The following is an 18356-nucleotide window of genomic DNA, read 5'->3' on the forward strand; positions in this document are numbered from 1 at the left end:
CGGTGGAGGGGACCATACGTGATTACAAGTGTGTCACCATATGGTTATGTGGAGCTTCAAGATATTGATTCTGATAAGAAGTTCGTTGTCAATGGACAGAGAATCAAGCATTATCTTGAAGGCAACATTGAGCAAGACTGCTCAAGGCTGAAGCTAGATTAAAAGCTCAGCAAGGTCCAGCTAAAGACAATAAAGAAGCGCTTGCTGGGAGGCAACCCAGCCATGGGGCATCAATCCTCTAAGCAGTTCTGCCTATTTTTATTTTTATTTTTTTATATAAAGTTCACTGACACTAAGGTACAGAATCATTTGTATAAGTTTACAGGGTTACAGAAGGAATTTGCACACAAAACAGAGAGAGGGAGCTCAATGGCAAGAAAACGCCAGTAACGGGACATTTTGGGCGTTCAGCGCCCAAAATGGGCATCCACTGGGCGCTGAACGCCAGTAATGGCAGCAATTGGGCGTTCAACGCCAGAAATGGCCACCCACTGGGCGTTGAACGCCAGGAATGGCAGCAAGTGGGCGCTGAACGCCCAGGAGATCAGCATTTGGGCGCTGAACGCCCAAAACAAGCAGTGTTTGGGCGTTCAAACGCCAGGAAGACAGGGAGGAGCCAAATCCAGTTATCCCACACGTATTTCCATTTTAATTTCAAATTTTATGCTTCAATGCATGATTTTTACATAAACATATCAAGAACCCTGATTTCTAAAATCCTTAATTTCTAAAAATCCATCTTTCCAAATTCAATCCAACTCTTTTCAAAATCTTTTCTGAAAACAAATCTATCTTTTTCACTCAAAAATCTTTTCAACTAATCCATATCTTTTTCAAATATCCATATTATCTTTTTCAAAATTCAGGGTTATCTTTTTCAAAAATCTATCATATCTTTTCAAAACTAAACTTTATCTTCTATCTTATCTTTTTCAACTCAATCTTTTTATCTTATCTCTTCCAATTTTTCGAAAACCCACCCCCCCACCCCTTTAAAATTGGGTTCGGCCTCCTCCCTCCTCCATCAACAAGTGCACCTCGATCTCCTTCTATCCCTCTCCTTTCTTTTCTTTTGCTTGAGGACAAGCAAACCTCTAAGTTTGGTGTGTTTTTCCGAGATCACTAAGATCATGGCTCCCAAAGGAAAATAACCCACTCCAAGAGGCAAGAAAGAGAGCGTTCCAAAACCACTTTGGAATCAAGGGAAGTTCTTATCTAAAGAACATTCAGACCATTATCTTAAAGTAATGGGTCTGAGATCAGTGATCCCGGAAGTTAGATTCGATCTGAAAGAAGATGAATATCCGGAGATCCAGGAGCAAATTCGAATCAGGAACTGGGAAGTCCTAGCTAATCCTGAAATGAAAGTAGGAAGGAACATGGTCCAGGAGTTCTATGCTAATATGTGGCAGACTGACAAGCAAAGACTATCTGGAACAGCCTGCTACGAATTTCGGACCATGGTCAGGGGAAAGATTGTTCATACCACCCCTGACAAGATCAGAGAGATATTAAAACTACCTCAGCTAAAGGATGATCCAGACTCCTTCAACAGGAGGATGATGAGAGTAGACATTGGCCTGGATAAGATCTTAGAGGACATATGTATCCCTGGAGCCAGGTGGACCACCAACACAAAGGGCGTCCCAAATCAACTCAAGAGGGAGGATCTCAAACCAGTTGCCAGAGGATGGCTGGACTTCATTGGGCGTTCTCTGTTGCCCACTAGCAACCGTTCTGAAGTCACAGTTAAAAGAGCAGTGATGATTCATTGCATCATGATGGGAAAGGAAGTGGAGGTTCATCAGCTGATTTCAACTGAGCTCTATAAGATTGCTAACAAAAATTCAAAAGAGGCCAGGTTGGCTTATCCAAGCGTGATTTCTCTGCTCTGCAAGGACGCTGGAGTCAAGATGGGAATAACTGAATATATCCTAATTGAAAAGTCAATCACCAAAGCATCAATGGAGAGACAACAAGCACAGGAGGATCTTATCAAGAAGAGAGCACAGGAATTCCTCCCAGAGATTCCTCAAGCGGAATATTGGGAATATCTTGAGGCGTCTGTCACCAAGATACAGGAAGCTATGGAGCAAATAATAAAACAACAGAAGGAACACAGTCAAATGCTGACCCATATGTTTAAAGAACAAGAGGAGCAGGGACGTGACTTAAGGGAACTGAAGCGCCAAAAGTCTTCTGTAATACCAAGCCTCCCAAGGATCAGAGGAACCCCCATACCCCCAGAATAAAGGTTGTTAATTTTCAATTTCTGCCTTAACTCTGTGACAGTGTCCTTATAAAAAGTTTACCTTAGAAGTCATATAATAGTAATTAATATCTATTTGATTTTATCTCCAATTAAGCTATAGTTTATTTTTCTCATCATCATTAAACATGAATAAAATAGTAGATCTTTTGAATAAGAAGCAATAAAATTTCGAGTTTAATAAAAGAAATTCTAATTGGTTAAATGTGGTGGCAATACTTTCTGTCTTCTGAATGAATGCTTGAACAGTGCATATGTCTTTTGAATTTGTTGTTTGAGACTGTTAAATATGTTGGCTCTTGAAAGAATGATGAACATGAGACATGTTATTGATAATCTGAAAATCATAAAAATGATTCTTGAAGCAAGAAAAAGCAGCAAAGAACAAAGCTTGCAGAAAAAAAAAAAAAGCCAAAAGCTCTTAAAACCAAAAGGCAAGGGCAAATAAAAAGGATCCCAAGGCTTTGAGCATCAGTGGATAGGAGGGCCTAAAGGACTAAAATCCTGGTCTAAGCGGCTAAACCAAGCTGTCCCTAACCATGTGCTTGTGGCGTGCAGGTGTCAAGTGAAAACTTGAGACTGAGCGGTTAAAGTCAAGGTCCTAAGCAAAAAAAAAAAAAAGAAGAGTGTGCTTAAGAACTCTGGACACCTCTAATTGGGGACTTTAGCAAAGCTGAGTCACAATCTGAAAAGGTTCACCCAGTTATGTGTCTGTGGCATCTATGTATCCGGTAGTAATACTGGAAAACAAAGTGCTTAGGGCCACGGCCAAGACTCATAAAGAAGCTGTGTTCAAGAATCATCACACTAAAATAAGAGAATCAATAACACTATCTGAATTCTGAATTCCTATAGATGCCAATCACTCTGAGCTTCAATGGATAAAGTGAGATGCCAAAACTGTTCAGAAGCAAAAAGCTACTAGTCCCGCTCATCTAATTAGAATCTAAGCTTCAATCAAAAAAACTCTGAGATATTATTGCTTCTCAACCTATTAGTCTTCTATTTTATTTGTCTAGTTGCTTGAGGACAAGCAACAGTTTAAGTTTGGTGTTGTGATGAGCGGATATTTTATACGCTTTTTGGGGATAATTTCATATAGTTTTTAGTATGTTTTAGTTAGTTGTTAGTCTCGTTCTATTAGTTTTTAGGAAAAACTCATATTTCTGGACTTTACTATGAGTTGTGTGTTTTTCTATAATTTCAGGTATTTTTCTGGCTGAAATTGAAGGAGCTGAGCAAAAATCTGATTCAGGCTGAAAAAGGACTGCTGATGCTGTTGGATTCTGACCTCCCTGCACTCAAAGTGGAATTTCTGGAGCTACAAAACTCGAAATGGCATGCTTCCAATTGCGTTGGAAAGTAAACATTCAGGGCTTTCCAGCAATATATAATAGTCCATACTTTGCACAAGAATAGATGACGTAAACTGGCGTTCAACGCCAGTCCTCTGCCCAATTCTGGCGTCCAGCGCCAGAAAAGGATCAAAAGCTGGAGTTGAACGCCCAAACTGGCATAAAAACTGGCGTTCAACTCCACAAATGGTCTCTGCACGTGAATTGCTTAAGTCTCAGCCCCAGCACACACCAAGTGGGCCCCAGAAGTGGATCTCTGCATCATCCATCATAGTCTACTCATATGTTGTAACCCTAGGCTACTAGTTTAGTATTTAAACAACTTTTAGAGACTTATTTTGTATCTCATGACATTTCAGATCTAAACTTTGTATTCTCTGACGGCATGAGTCTCTAAACCCCATTGTTGGGGGTGAGGAGCTCTGCTGTGTCTCGATGAATTAATGCAAGTATTTCTGTTTTCCATTCAAACACGCTTGTTCCTATCTAAGATGTTCATTCGCGCTTAACTGTGATGAAGGTGATGATCCGTGACATTCATCACCTTCCTCAAACCATGAACGTGTGCCTGACAACCACCTCCATTCTATATCCGATTGAATGAGTATCTCTGAGATCTCTTAATCAGAATCTCCGTGGTATAAGCTAGAACTGATGGCGGCATTCATGAGAATCCGGAAAGTCTAAACCTTGTCTGTGGTATTCCGAGTAGGATTCAAGGATTGAGTGACTGTGACGAGCTTCAAACTCCTGAAGGCTGGGCGTTAGTGACAGATGCAAAAGGATATTAAATCCTATTCCAACCGGATCGAGAACCAACCGGTGATTAGCCGTGCTGTGACAGAGCGCGTGAGCGTAGTTTTCACTGGAAGGATGGAAGGTAGCCATTGACAACGGTGATCCACCAACACACAGCTTGCCATAGGAGGACGTGCGTGCGTGAATCAGAAGACAGAGGAAAGCAGAGATTCAGAAGACAAAGCATCTCCAAAACTCCAACATATTCTCCATTACTGCACAACAAGTAACCTTTAATTTATGCTCTCTTGGTTATTCACAATTCAACTGATAAACATAATTGACTTCCTGACTAAGATTTACAAGATAACCATAGATTGCTTCAAACCAACAATCTCCGTGGGATTCGACCCTTACTCACGTAAGGTATTACTTGGACGACCCAGTGCACTTGCTGGTTAGTGGTACGCGTTGTGAAAAGTGTGATTCACAATTCGTGCACCACACACATTCTCATTCGCATAGTTTTAGTTTAGATTGGAATCTTAGAGAGAAATCACTCTTCCTCTAGGTTTTCTACACACTCATAGATTTCTAGTTTTATATTTTTGCTTTGGATATTGAGAAGAGTCACTACCTCCGTTGAAGTTGCTATTATTTTAGTTTGCTTTCTTATTCCTTTACTCTTTTGATTACTTATTAACCCTGTTCAGATAAGCATGTTGCATTTTGGGATTTATTAATGCAAAGAACTATTTTTACTTTTAATTAATTTTCAATTCCTATTTTATTTAATTTATCATGTCTTCTTCTTATATTTCTGTGAACGTTATATTCATGTCAATAGAGTAGACTCCCAACTTGACTTGGGGGTTGATTAAAAGGAGACCCTTGAGTTGGAATGCTCAAGTGATTAGTTAAATTGGAAGTCGTTGGCTAACTCTCTAGGCACTAACGCTAATCCTTCCCAAGGGAGAGGATTAGGACTTGTGAATAAGAGTTAGCTCAATCACTTGACTTTTCTTTATTTAGTAAGGGTTAACTAAGTGAAAATAACAACCTCTTGATACTACACTTGGGAAAATCCAACAAGGATAGAACTTTCAATTAATCTTCCCCCGGTCAAGGCTTTTTATTTTGAATATATAAATCTCTTTTAACTCACATTGCTTTAATTTACCATCATTTAATTTTCTTCTCTTCAACTATTAAAATTCCTCGGAAAACTCCTGACTAATAAAATAGTACTCTTTTGTCAACTCGTTGGGAGACGACTTGGGATTCTTACTCCTAGTATTTTCATTCTAATTTCGTGACAACTTTTTTTAAATTGATAAGCGGATTTTTGTTGGTTAAGAACTGTACTTGTAACGCTGTTCTTATCAAAAAATTCTTAATTGGCTAATTTCTACCTCGTCACCCCCAAACTAACGGCCAAGTCGAAGCAGCAAACAAGGTCATCCTACAAGGTCTTAAAAAGTGACTTAACCAAAAGAAGGGAGCCTGGGTAGACGAGCTAGCGGCGGTCCTATGGTCCTATCACACAACGCAGCAGTCCTCTACCGAGGAGACGCACTTTTGGCTCACCTATGGGGTGGACGCGATAATACCCGTGGAAATTGGGGAGCCGAGCCCACGACTACTCCTGGAAGGAGTCGAGGAAGCCGTGGAGAAGGACTTGGCAGATAAGACCAGAGAGATGGCCTACCTATCTGAGGCGGCGTTGAAACAAAGAATAGCCCTGCGTTACAACGCCAAAGTGCAGAAAAGAAATTTTGAGCCAAATGACCTACTCTTGCGATGTAACGATGTAGGGATGCCGACACCAGGGGAAGGGTAGTTATCAGCAAACTGAGAAGGTCCATACAGGATAAAGGAAGTAGTCGGCAACGGAGCATATAAGTTGGAACGTCTGGATGACAGGGAAGTTCCTAGAACATGGAACGTGAGAAATCTAAGGAGTTCTACTCTTAGAAGTTGAGACGTACCTAGCGATCAGACGATATCCCAGCTTGAGTAAGACCCATTTTATTTTATGTCCACACTATTGGTGTGGGAAATCGTGATTCACACTTTTCACATCTCCGCACAACTAACCAGCAAGTGCACTGGGTCATCCAAGTAACAAACCTTACGTGAGTAAGGGTCGATCCCACGGAGATTGTCGGCTTGAAGCAAGCTATGGTCATCTTGTAAATCTCAGTCAGGCGGATTCAAATGGTTATGAGGTTTTGATAATTAAAATATAAATAAAACATAAAATAAAATAAAGATACTTATGTAATTCAATGGTGGAAATTTCAGATAAGCGTTTGGAGATGCTTTGTTGCTTCTGAACCTCTGCTTTTCTATTGCCTTCTTCCAACCATGCATGCTCCCTTCTATGGCAAGCTGTAGGATCCTCTCAGTGAAAATGGTCCTCTACGGTTTTTGCACGGCTAATCAACTGTCGGATTTCTCGTCTCGGATGAAAAATACCAGGTACAGCTACCGTATGGCTAATCATCTGTCGGTTTCTGCTAGCGTCGGAATAGGATCCATTGATCCTTTTGCACACTGTCACCCCTTCATTCTGACTTAACTGAATTAAGTACGAGAGTATATCTTGGAGAAGAAGTAGGCATGAATTGAAAGAGAAAATAGTAGTAATTGCATTAATTCATGAAGAACAGCAGAGCTCCACACCTTAATCTATGGGGTGTAGAAACTCCACCGTTGAAAATACATAAGTGAAAATAGTCTAGGCATGGCCGAATGGCCACCTCCAAAACATGAAAATATGATCTATGATAGCATGTTCCAAAACTCTGAATACAATAGTAAAAAGTGCTATTTATACTAAACTAGTTACTAGGGATTACAGAAAATAAGTAACTAAGTGTAGATAGTGCATAAATCCACTTTCAGGGCCCACTTGGTGTGTGCTTTGGCTGAGCATTGAGCTTTACATGAGCATAGGCTGTTTCTGGAGTTAAACGCCAGCTTGGGTGCCAGTTTGGGCAATTAACTCCAATTCTGGTGCCAGTTTAGGCGTTTTACGCCAAGATGTTTTAGGCCGGCTTTGGACGCCAGTTTGAGCCATCAAATCTCAGGCAAAGTATAGATTATTATATATGGCTTGAAAGCCCATGATGTCTACTTTCCAATGCAATTAAGAGCGTGCCAATTGGGCTTCTGTAGCTCCAAAAAATCTACTTTGAGTGCAGGAGGGTCAGAATCCAACAACATCTGTAGTCTTTTTTCAGCCTCTGAATCAGATTTTTGCTCAGGTCCCTCAATTTCAGCCAGAAAATACCTAAAATTACAAAAAAACACTCAAACTCATAGTAAAGTCCAGAAATGTAATTTTTGCATAAAAACTAATAAAAATATAATAAAGAGTAACTAAAACATACTAAAAACTATGTAAAAATAATGCCAAAAAGGGTATAAATTATCCGCTCATCACAACACCAAACTTAAATTGTTGCTTGTCCCCAAGCAACTAAAAACAAAGTAGGATAAAAAGAAGAGAAAATACAATAAATTCCAAACTTATCAATGAAGATTAGCTTCAATTAGATGAGCGGGACTTGTAGCCTTTTTGTTTCTGAACAGTTTTGGCATCTCACTTTGTCCTTTGAAGTTCAGAATGATTGGCATGTATAGGAACTCAGAATTATTGATTCTCCTAGTTCAATATGTTGATTCTTGAACACAGCTACTTTATGAGTCTTGGCCGTGACCCTAAGCATTTTGTTTTCCAGTATTACCACCGGATACATAAATGCCACAGACACATAACTGGGTGAACCTTTTCAGATTGTAACTCAGCTTTGCTAGAGTCCCCAGTTAGAGGTGTCCAGAGCTCTTAAGCGCACTCTTTTTGCTTTGGACCACGACTTTAACCGCTCAGTCTCAAGCTTTTTCACTTGACACCTTCACACCACAAGCACATGGTTAGGGACAGCTTGATTTAGCCGCTTAGGCCAGGATTTTATTCCTTTGGGCCCTCCTATCCATTAATGCTCAAAGCCTTGGATCCTTTTTACCCTTGCCTTTTGGTTTAAAGTGCTATTGGCTTTTTTTGCTTGCTTTTTCTTTTTCTTTCTTTTTTTCTTTATATTTTTCGCCTTTTTTTTTTTTGCAAGCCTTGCTTTTTCACTGCTTTTTCTTGCTTTAAGAATCAATTTTATGATTTTTTAAATTATAAATAACATTTTTCCTTTTTTATTATTCTTTCAAGAGCCAACAATTTTAACATTCATAAACAACAAATTCAAAAATATGTACTGTTCAAGCATTCATTCAGAAAACAAAAAGTATTGCCACCACATCAAAATAATTAAACTAATTTCAAGATAGAATTCGAAATCATGCACTTCTTATTCTTTTACAAATAAAAACATTTTTCATTTAAGAAAGGTGAAGGATTCATAGGACATTCATAGCTTTAAGACATAGACACTAGACGGTAATGATCATGTAATAAAGACACAAACATAGACAAAACATAAAGCATATATTTCGAAAAACAGAAAAATAAGAACAAAAAAATTAAAGAACGGGTCCACCTTAGTGATGGCGGCTAGTTCTTCCTCTTGAAGATCTTATGGAGTGCTTGAGCTCCTCTATGTCTCTTCCTTGCCTTTGTTGCTCCTCCCTCATGGCCCTTTGGTCCTCTCTGATTTCATTGAGGATAATGGATTGCTCTTGGTGCTCCATTCTTAGTTGCCCCATGTTAGAACTCAATTCTCCTAAGGAGGTGTTAATTTGCTCCCAATAATTGTGTGGAGGAATATGCATCCCTTGAGGTATCTCAGGGATTTCTTAATGAGAAATCTCCTCATGCTCTTGTTGAGGTCCATGAGTGGGCTCTCTTGTTTGCTCCATCCTCTTTTTAGTGATGGGCTTTTGAGATGAATCTCTCCATCTTCTATGACTCAGAGTTGGAAGCAACTACCTTCCCTTTCCTTTTCCTAGGGGTTTCTCCGGTCTTAGGTGCCATTAACGGTTTTGGAAAAATAAAAAGCAGAGCTTTTTTTCACACCAAACTTAAAATGTTTGCTCGTCCTTGAGCAAAATAAGAAAAAAGGAGTAGAAGAAGAAGAGATAGAGGAGATGGAGAGTAGTAGTGGTTTCGGCCAAGGGGGAAAAAATTGTTTGTGATGTGTGAAAGTGAAGGTAGTGAGGAGGGGGTATTTATAGGGTAGGGGAGAGAGGGAATTCAGTCATGAAGGGGTGAGTTTGGGAGGGAAATGGTTTGAAGTTGAATCGTGAGGTAGGTGGGGTTTATGATGGATAGATGTGAGTGGTGAAGAGGATATGGGGAAGAGGGTAGGTTTTGATAGGTGAATGGTGTTTGGGGAAGAGTTTTTGATGGGATTGGTCAAGGGTATTTGGGGAAGAGTGTCACAGAAAGGTGTGAAGAGGAGAGAAGAAGAGGTGGGGCAGGTGGGGATCCTGTGGGGTCCACAGATCCTGAGGTGTCAAGGAATTCTGCTCCCTGCACCATTCTAGCGTTCAAACGCCCTTTGTGTGCCAATTCTGGCGTTAAACGCCAGCCCTGCTACCTTTCCTGGCCTTAAACGCCAGTCTGCTGTCCCTTTCTGGCGTTTAACGCCAGCCAGACACCATTTTCTGGCATTTAATGCCCAGAATGCTGCCAGGCTGGGCGTTAAACGCCCATTCTGCTATCCTTACTGGCATTTAAACGCTAGTAAGCCTGTCCTCCAGGGTGTGCTATTTTTTATGCTATTTTTATTTTGCTTTAATTCTGCAATTGTTTCTATGACTTCACATGATCATCAACCTAAAGAAAACATAAAATGACAATGGAATATAAATAAATATAATTAAATAACATTGGGTTGCCTCCCAATAAGCGCTTCTTTAATGTCAATAGCTTGACAGTGAGCTCTTAGAGAGCTTCACAGAGACTCAGAGCTTGATGATGGCCTTCCAACACCAAACTTAGAAGTTGAGTATGGGGGCTCTGTTTGACTCTGTACTGAGAGAAGCTTTTCATGCTTCCTCTCCATGGTTACAGAAGAAGATCCTTGAGCCTTAAACACAAGGTAGTCCTCATTCAATTGAAGGACTAACTCTCCTCTGTCTACATCAATCACAGCTCTTGCTGTGGCTAGGAAGGGTCTTCCAAGGATGATGGATTCATCTTCATCCTTCCCAATGTCTAGGATTATGAAGTCAGCAGGGATGTAAAAGCCTTCAACCTTCACTAAGACATCCTCTACAAGTCCATAAGCCTGTTTCCTTGAATTGTCTACCATCTCTAGTGAGATTCTTGCAGCTTATACCTCAAAGATCCCTAGTTTCTCCATTACAGAGAGTGGCATGAAGTTTATACTTGAACCAAGGTCACACAGAGCCTTATTAAAGATCATGGTGCCTATGATGCAAGGTATTAGGAACTTTTCGGGATCCGGTTTCTTCTGAGGTAATTTCTGTTGAACCAAGGCATTTAGTTCATTGATGAGCAATGGAGGTTCATCCTCCCAAGTCTCATTACCAAATAACTTGGCATTCAGCTTCATGATTGCTCCTAGATACTGAGCAACTTGCTCTTCAACAATATCTTCGTCCTCTTCAGAGGAAGGATACTCATCAGAGCTCATGAATGGCAACAGTAAGTTCAGTGGAATCTCTATGGTCTCTGTATGAGCCTCAGATTCCTTTGGTTTCTCAATAGAGAACTCCTTAGTGGCCAGTGAACGTCCATTGAGGTCTTCTTTACTGGAAATCACTGCCTCTTCCTCCTCTATAGGTTCGGCCATGTTGGGTATATTTATGGCCTTGCACTCTCTTTTTGGATTCTCTTCTGTATTGCTTGGGAGAGTACTAGGAGGAAGTTCAGTAACTCTTTTACTTAGTTGACCCACTTGTGCCTCCAAATTTTTTATGGAGGACCTTGTTTCAGTCATGAAACTGTGAGTGGTCTTAGATAGATCAGAGACTATGGTTTCTAAGTCAGAGAAGCTCTGCTTAGAATTCTCTATCTGTTGTTCAGAAGATGATGAAAAAGGCTTGCTATTGCCAAACCTATTTCTCCCACCATTATTATTATTGAAGCCTTGTTGAGGCTTCTGTTGATCCTTCCATGAGAAATTAGGATGATTCCTCCATGAAGGATTGTAAGTGTTTCCATAGATTCTTCCATGTAATTCACCTCTTCCATTACAGGATTCTCAGGGTCATAAGCTTCTCCTTCAAAGGAGGCTTCTTTAGTACTGCCGGATGCAGCTTGCATTCTAGTTAGACTCTGAGAAATCATATTGACTTGTTGAGTCAATATTTTATTCTGAGCCAATATGGCATTCAGAGTATCAATCTCAAGAACTCCTTTCTTCTGAGTTGTCTCATTATTCACAGGATTTCTTTCAGAAGTGTACATGAACTGGTTATTTGCAACCATTTCAATGAGTTCATGGGCTTCTGTAGGCGTCTTCTTCAGATGAAGAGATCCACCAGCAGAGTGGTCCAATGACATCTTGGACAATTCAGACAGACCATCATAGAATATACATAGGATGCTCCATTCTGAAAGCATGTCAGAAGGACACCTTCTGATCAATTGCTTGTATCTTTCCCAAGCTTCATAGAAGGATTCACCTTCCTTCTATCTGAAGGTTTGGACTTCCACTCTAAGCTTTCTCAACTTTTGATGTGAAAAGAATTTGGCCAAGATCAGGCTCTCTTTTAGGTTGTGAATCCAACCATATCCTAGCTCTGTCTCTTACAGCAAAAAGGAAAAGCATAAGTCTGTAGACCTCAGGATTAACTCTATGTCACAGTATAGAGATTCCTTTATGTTAGTAGAAGAATAGAAGAAATAGAATGAAGAAGGGAGAAGAAGAATTCGAACACAGAGAGAGGGAGAGGGTTCGAATTTTTAAAAAGAGAAGTGTTAGTGAATAAATAAAATAAATAGAAAGAGATGAGAGAGAGAAGAGTATTCGAAAAATAAAATAAAAATATTTTTGTTTTTATTTTTTATTTATTAGTTAGAATTAGAAATTAAGAAAAGAATTAAAATAAAATTAGAATTTAAAACAATTAATTAATTAAAAAGAATTTTGAAAAATGGTTAGTGATTTTCGAAAATTGGAGAGAGGAAAGTAGTTAGGTAGTTTTGAAAAAGATATGATTGAAATAGAAAACTTTTCAAAATCAAACAAAAAGTCAAGTAGTTAATTGAAAAAGATTTGAAAATAAATTTTGAAAAGATAAGAAGTTAGAAAAAGGTTTTGAAATTAAATTCTTGAAAAATATATGATTGAAATCTATTTTGAAAAAGATTTGAGAAGAAAATTAAAAAGATTTGATTTTTGAAATTAAAGTTGATTACTTGACTAACAAGAAACTAAAAGATATGATTCTAGAATTTAAAGATTGATCATTTCTTAATAGGCAAGTAACAACTTGAAATTTTTTTTGAATCAAAACATTGATTGTTAGCACTAATTTCGAAAATATGAAAAAAATAAGGAAAAGATTTTGAAAATTAATTTTGAAATTTTTGAAAGAAAAAATGAAAAAGATTTTATTTTTGAAAAAGATTTGAAAAGATAGAATTTTTAAATTGAAATTTTGACTTGACTAACAAGAAACAACTAAATTTTAAAAATTTTGACTAAATCAACTCAGAATTTCGAAAATTAAGAGAAAAATAAAGGAAATATATTATTTTTTATTTTTGAATTTTTAATGAGGAGAGAGAAAAACAAGATTGACATGTAGAATGGGACTCTATCTTTATTCTCGTCCGATTAATCAGTTCTTCAGAGGATCTATCAGACTAGGATGGAGTGAATAAATTGATCAGTTAATATGAATATTCAATTATTTATATTTCATATTTATCTTACTATATTTATCTTACTAAATAATCTCACTTTGAATGTCAAGATGAACACTAAGAATACTTTGAAGATCAAGATGAACATCAAAAACATATTTTTGAAAATTTTTAAGAAAAGAGACACATGCAAGACACCAAACTTAAAAATTTTTAATGTTGAGACACTAATAATTCGAAAATGCATAAGAAAAACAAAAAAAGACACAAAACACGAAAATTCAAAGATCAAACAAAGAAAATCATCAAGAACAACTTGAAGATCAAAGAAGAACATAATGCATATATTTTCGAAAATTCAAGGAAAATTAAAAGATGCAATTGACACCAAACTTAAAATTTGACACAAGACTCAAACAAGAAACACAAAATATTTGTTTTTTATGATTTTATTAATTTTTTTGTATTTTTCGAAAATTATTTGGAAAAAGAAAATAAATAAATTCAAACTTTTTAATTAGAGGTTTTGATAATTAAAAAGAAAATAAATAAATAAATTCTCAGTCAGGCGGATTCAAATGGTTATGAAGTTTTGATAATTAAAATATAAATAAAACATAAAATAAAATAAAGATACTTATGTAATTCATTGGTGGGAATTTCAGATAAGCGTCTGGAGATGCTTTGTTGCTTCTGAACCTCTGCTTTCCTATTGCCTTCTTCCAACCATGCGTGCTCCCTTCCATGGCAAGCTGTAGGATCCTCTCAGTGAAAATGGTCCTCTACGGTTTCTGCACGGCTAATCAACTATCGAATTTCTCGTCTCGGATGAAAAATACCAGGTACAGCTACCGCATGGCTAATCATCTGTCAGTTCCCGCTAGCGTCGGAATAGGATCCATTGATCCTTTTGCACACTGTCACTGCGCCCAACATTCGCAAGTTTGAAGCTCTTCACAGTCATCCCTTCCCAGATCCTACTCGGAATACCACAGATAATGTTTAGACTTTCCGGATCCCAGGAATGGCTGCCAATTGGTTCTAGCCTATACCACAAAGATACTAATCTCACGGACTCGGTTTATGTATTAGATATCCAAGAGAATATACTCCAGCTGTCGTCCAATGACGACGTTGAACATCATGTAGACCGCTTTGTGGTTGTCAGGCACGCGGATCTTGGCTAAGCGAGTAACGAAGATTGAGTGATTGTCACGGGTCACCCCTTAATTCTGACTTAACTGAATTAAGTACAAGAGTATATCTTGGAGAAGAAGTAGGCATGAATTGAAAGAGAAAACAGTAGTAATTGCATTAATTCATGAAGAACAGCAAAGCTCCACACCTTAATCTATGGGGTGTAGAAACTCCACCGTTGAAAATACATAAGTGAAAATAGTCTAGGCATGGCCGAATGACCAGCCTCCAAAATGTGAAAATATGATCTATGATAACATGTTCCAAAACTCTGAATACAATAGTAAAAAGGGCTATTTATACTAAACTAGCTACTAGGGATTACAGAAAATAAGTAACTAAGTGTAGATAGTGCAGAAATCCACTTTCAGGGCCCACTTGGTGTATGCTTAGGCTGAGCATTGAGCTTTACACGTGCATAGGCTGTTTCTGGAGCTAAACGCCAGCTTGGGTGCCAGTTTGGGCGTTTAACTCCAATTCTGGTGCCAGTTTGGGAGTTTTACGCCAGAAAGTTTTAGGCTGGTTTGGACGTCAGTTTGGGCCATCAAATCTCGAAAAAAATATGGACTATTATATATTGTTGGAAAGTCCAGGATGTCTACTTTCCAACGCAATTAAGAGAGCGCCAATTGGGCTTCTGTAGCTCCAGAAAATCCACTTCGAGTGCAGGAGGGTCAGAATCCAACAGCATCTGCAGTCCTTTTTCAGCCTCTGAATCAGATTTTTACTCAGGTCCCTCAATTTCAGTCAGAAAATACCTAAAATTATAGAAAAATACACGAACTCTTAGTAAAGTCTAGAAATGTGATTTTTGCATAAAAACTAACAAAAATATAATAAAAAGTAACTAAAACATACTAAAAACTATGTAAAACCAATGCCAAAAAGGGTATAAATTATCCGCTCATCAACTATCTTCCCATTGGTTGTTTACGTGAATCGCAATTTATCATGATATAATTGTGTTCAAGCTACAGTAATTGTTCCTTTCTCATTTTGAAATTAATATTTTAATGCACTATTTAAATTGTTTAAATTACTTTACCTTGTAAATTAACCAATTTGATAACGACACGGCATCTCGGGACTGATCACCCCAGGAACCATTGAAGTCGCAAATGCTATGACAAACGGCTACTAAATAAGGCCAGATTTCTGATGCTTAAGCGAAAAAGCTACAACTCGGCTTCAGTTTTGTCATGAGATTGTTTCAAAGTCAAATAATTACACATAAAACCCCCAAATCGGCTTTAAAAAGTCAGAACAGTAGAACGGCAAAAGTTGTCTTACAAACTACCAAACGAAAAACAAAGAGATAAATTACAAATAACTTATTTCTTGGAAAGGTCGATAAACTTCCCATCCTTGATGGTCTTGAAGGCACCCACAGCAGACACATCAAACTCGGGAGCTAGGAGCTTCACCTGGGCCTTAATCGCTTTGTCGGTGGCCATGATGGCGTCCCTAGCCTCCTTAATGGTCTCTTTATTCTTCTTCTTCAGAGCAGCAACCTCAGCCTTGGCAGCATCAGCCAAGGCCACTGAAGCGCCGAGTTCCTTCTCCAACTTTGCCACCCGAGCTTGCGCAATAGAAACATGGCCTTCCAAGGCAAGCTCGCGCTCGGAAAGCTGGGTGACCGCCGCATCAGAGGCCGTCAACTTATCCTCCGAAGTAGCTAGCTGGGCCTTCAACGTAGTCACCTCCGCCTTCGCCCTCTCCACAGACTTAACAGCTCCTTGAAGCTTGCCCTCTAGGTTCCGGGCATCGGCCAAAATGGGCTCCGCTTTCCTCGCAATTGCGACAGCCCAGAGCAGAGTGTGGCACACCCACTTGGCCTGGGAGGCAAGGTCCCCACCATCGAAGAACTCCTCCGTCCCTAGGAAAAGTTGAGTGTCGATAAAGTAGCCAGCGTCAAATTTCTTCTCCATGACAGTAAGCACTCCCTCCGGGGAAGAGGTCGGTTTCCTCTTCCTGGGGTTGTCGATAATGGCGACTTCTAGACCCCCTCCCTCCCCCGAGGCCTCTTCTGCTGGGGGAACCGGGTTGCAGCAGGTCCCAGTGACTTCCCCCTGAGAAGGGCAGGACTGAACCTCAGGACCAGGTGCAGCCGCAGGATCTACGAAAGGAGGAGTGGTGGAGCTTTCCTCATCATCCCCAAGGAGGAACTTGGACATCAGATTATCAAGACCAACTTGGTCGGCAGCCATGGATACTGCAGAGTCAGAAACAAAACAAAAACTAGTTAAAAATCATGATAAAACAAGGATGAACAAGAAAAGGAGGGGGTTAACGACCACCCGATAACTCACAAATGTAGGCTTTGCCCATTTCAGGATTCCCCATCAAGAGGTGGGGATTGATGTGGTTCTTCCCAAACACGACCAACAACACGTCGGCAATATTTTTGTTTTCTGGGGACAACCCTTTGTAGGTCACTTTCGTGAACGCATTAGCCCCGCCCCAAAACTCCAGTAGGTCGGGATGTAGCGTTCCCCCTCCAGAGTCAGCTAGAAGGGGTGCCAACTTGCAGTGTGGCGAACTTTGAAGTATTTATCTTTGAAACCATGGTAGGAGACCTCGAACAGGCCAAAGATCCTCCGACCTTGGGCTAACCGAAACGACATGAATCCCTTCTTGGCTCTTCCTTCTTTAGAAGGATTTGTCAAAACAAAAAGAAATAACAACACCTCTATGGAGGCCGGTAGCTCTAGAAACTCGCAATCCATCTCGAAACAGCGGATAGAGGCCCAACTGCTTGGATGCAGTTGAGACGGCGCCATGTCACAACGATTTAGCAGCGCCATTTGAAAGGGGGAAAAGGGAATGCAAATCCCCAAATTAGTGAACATTGCTTTGTACATCCAGATCCAATCGGCGATCCGGGGGGTGTGCAGGTTCAGATGGCATATCCGTTCCTGGCCATTAGGAACAAACACTTCATAGTTCGCCTCCTCGGGACCTCCCCCGTAGAGGTAATCGGCTTCACAGAACTCCGTGAGTTCCTCTAAGTTCATCTGCGAGGGGGTGTCCTTCACGTCCGAGGTCACCCAGGCGTACCGATCTACAGGCGCCCTCGCGACAGGAACCCTCACGACGGAACGTTGGGCCATACCTACAGTGGGGGAACCACTCAGAATCAGTCTATGAGGTCGGAAAACCGAGACTAGCACCAGAAACTACAGTTTACCTATCCGCAGTTAAACAGAGGCTGAATCTACAGTCAAGTGAAAGCCAAAAGCCTAAAAACCAGAAAACCTAATTTGGTTACCCCCTAGTATCTACCAAGCATTGGTCCGAATCAGGCATGCAATCCAACAAAATACACGGTATATGCACAAAACCAAGCCAAGGGAAAGCAGCATGACCACAAAATAAAACTAAGGAGCAGGGAAAAAGAGGAAACTTACTGGAATGATGATGATGATCGAAGAGAGCTGGGGAATCTCGGAGGAATTTGGATGAAACAGGCGATTCACAGCGAAGAACTTCAGAGAGCAAAGAGAGGAAATGGGGAGTGTGTGACAATAATTTGGGAAACTGAAACGTAAAGATGGGAGAAAACGGAATAGCAACTGACGCCTAGAAACGCAAAAGGCAGGGGTAAGATGGACATTTCACCCATGGTTCAAATCAGCCATTAAGAGCATTAAATGCTCAAGTGCGAAGAACGAGGTGACAAAAGGCGTTCCTTCGAAGCGACGAGACCCACTCGCGCGTAGGAGGCATGCCCCAACCGCGAGTGGTAGCCAACCGACCAAGCGACGAGATAACCAAGACACCAGAACACGCCAACAACGGCGCTCACAACCCTAGCTGGCCCGTTGGGGGCACTGTTCCAGCCCGGCCCACCTGGTGCAACGCCTCGGCCTGAGCGGCCGACCCAGCGAGCGCTTGACATCCGACCCGAGGGGAACACCCGAACATTCCCTTTCCTCCAACAAGGCACATGACAGTTGGGAAGGGAAACTTCCTGGAAGACAGGTTTGACCCAATGGGGCCCGCC

At 40.2% G+C, this 18356-nt stretch overlaps 1 non-coding gene across 1 annotated transcript; it reads left to right on the plus strand.

Annotated features, from left to right (window-relative positions):
* The first annotated feature begins 11902 nt into the window (after positions 1-11902).
* LOC112753332 (small nucleolar RNA R71) lies at positions 11903-12010 on the plus strand. The gene has a single exon (XR_003177723.1). It is a non-coding gene; the product is annotated as a small nucleolar RNA R71 (small nucleolar RNA).
* Positions 12011-18356: the final 6346 nt, after the last annotated feature.

This window comes from Arachis hypogaea, chromosome 15 (genome assembly GCF_003086295.3).
Source record: "Arachis hypogaea cultivar Tifrunner chromosome 15, arahy.Tifrunner.gnm2.J5K5, whole genome shotgun sequence".
Classification (NCBI taxonomy): Eukaryota; Viridiplantae; Streptophyta; class Magnoliopsida; order Fabales; family Fabaceae; genus Arachis; species Arachis hypogaea.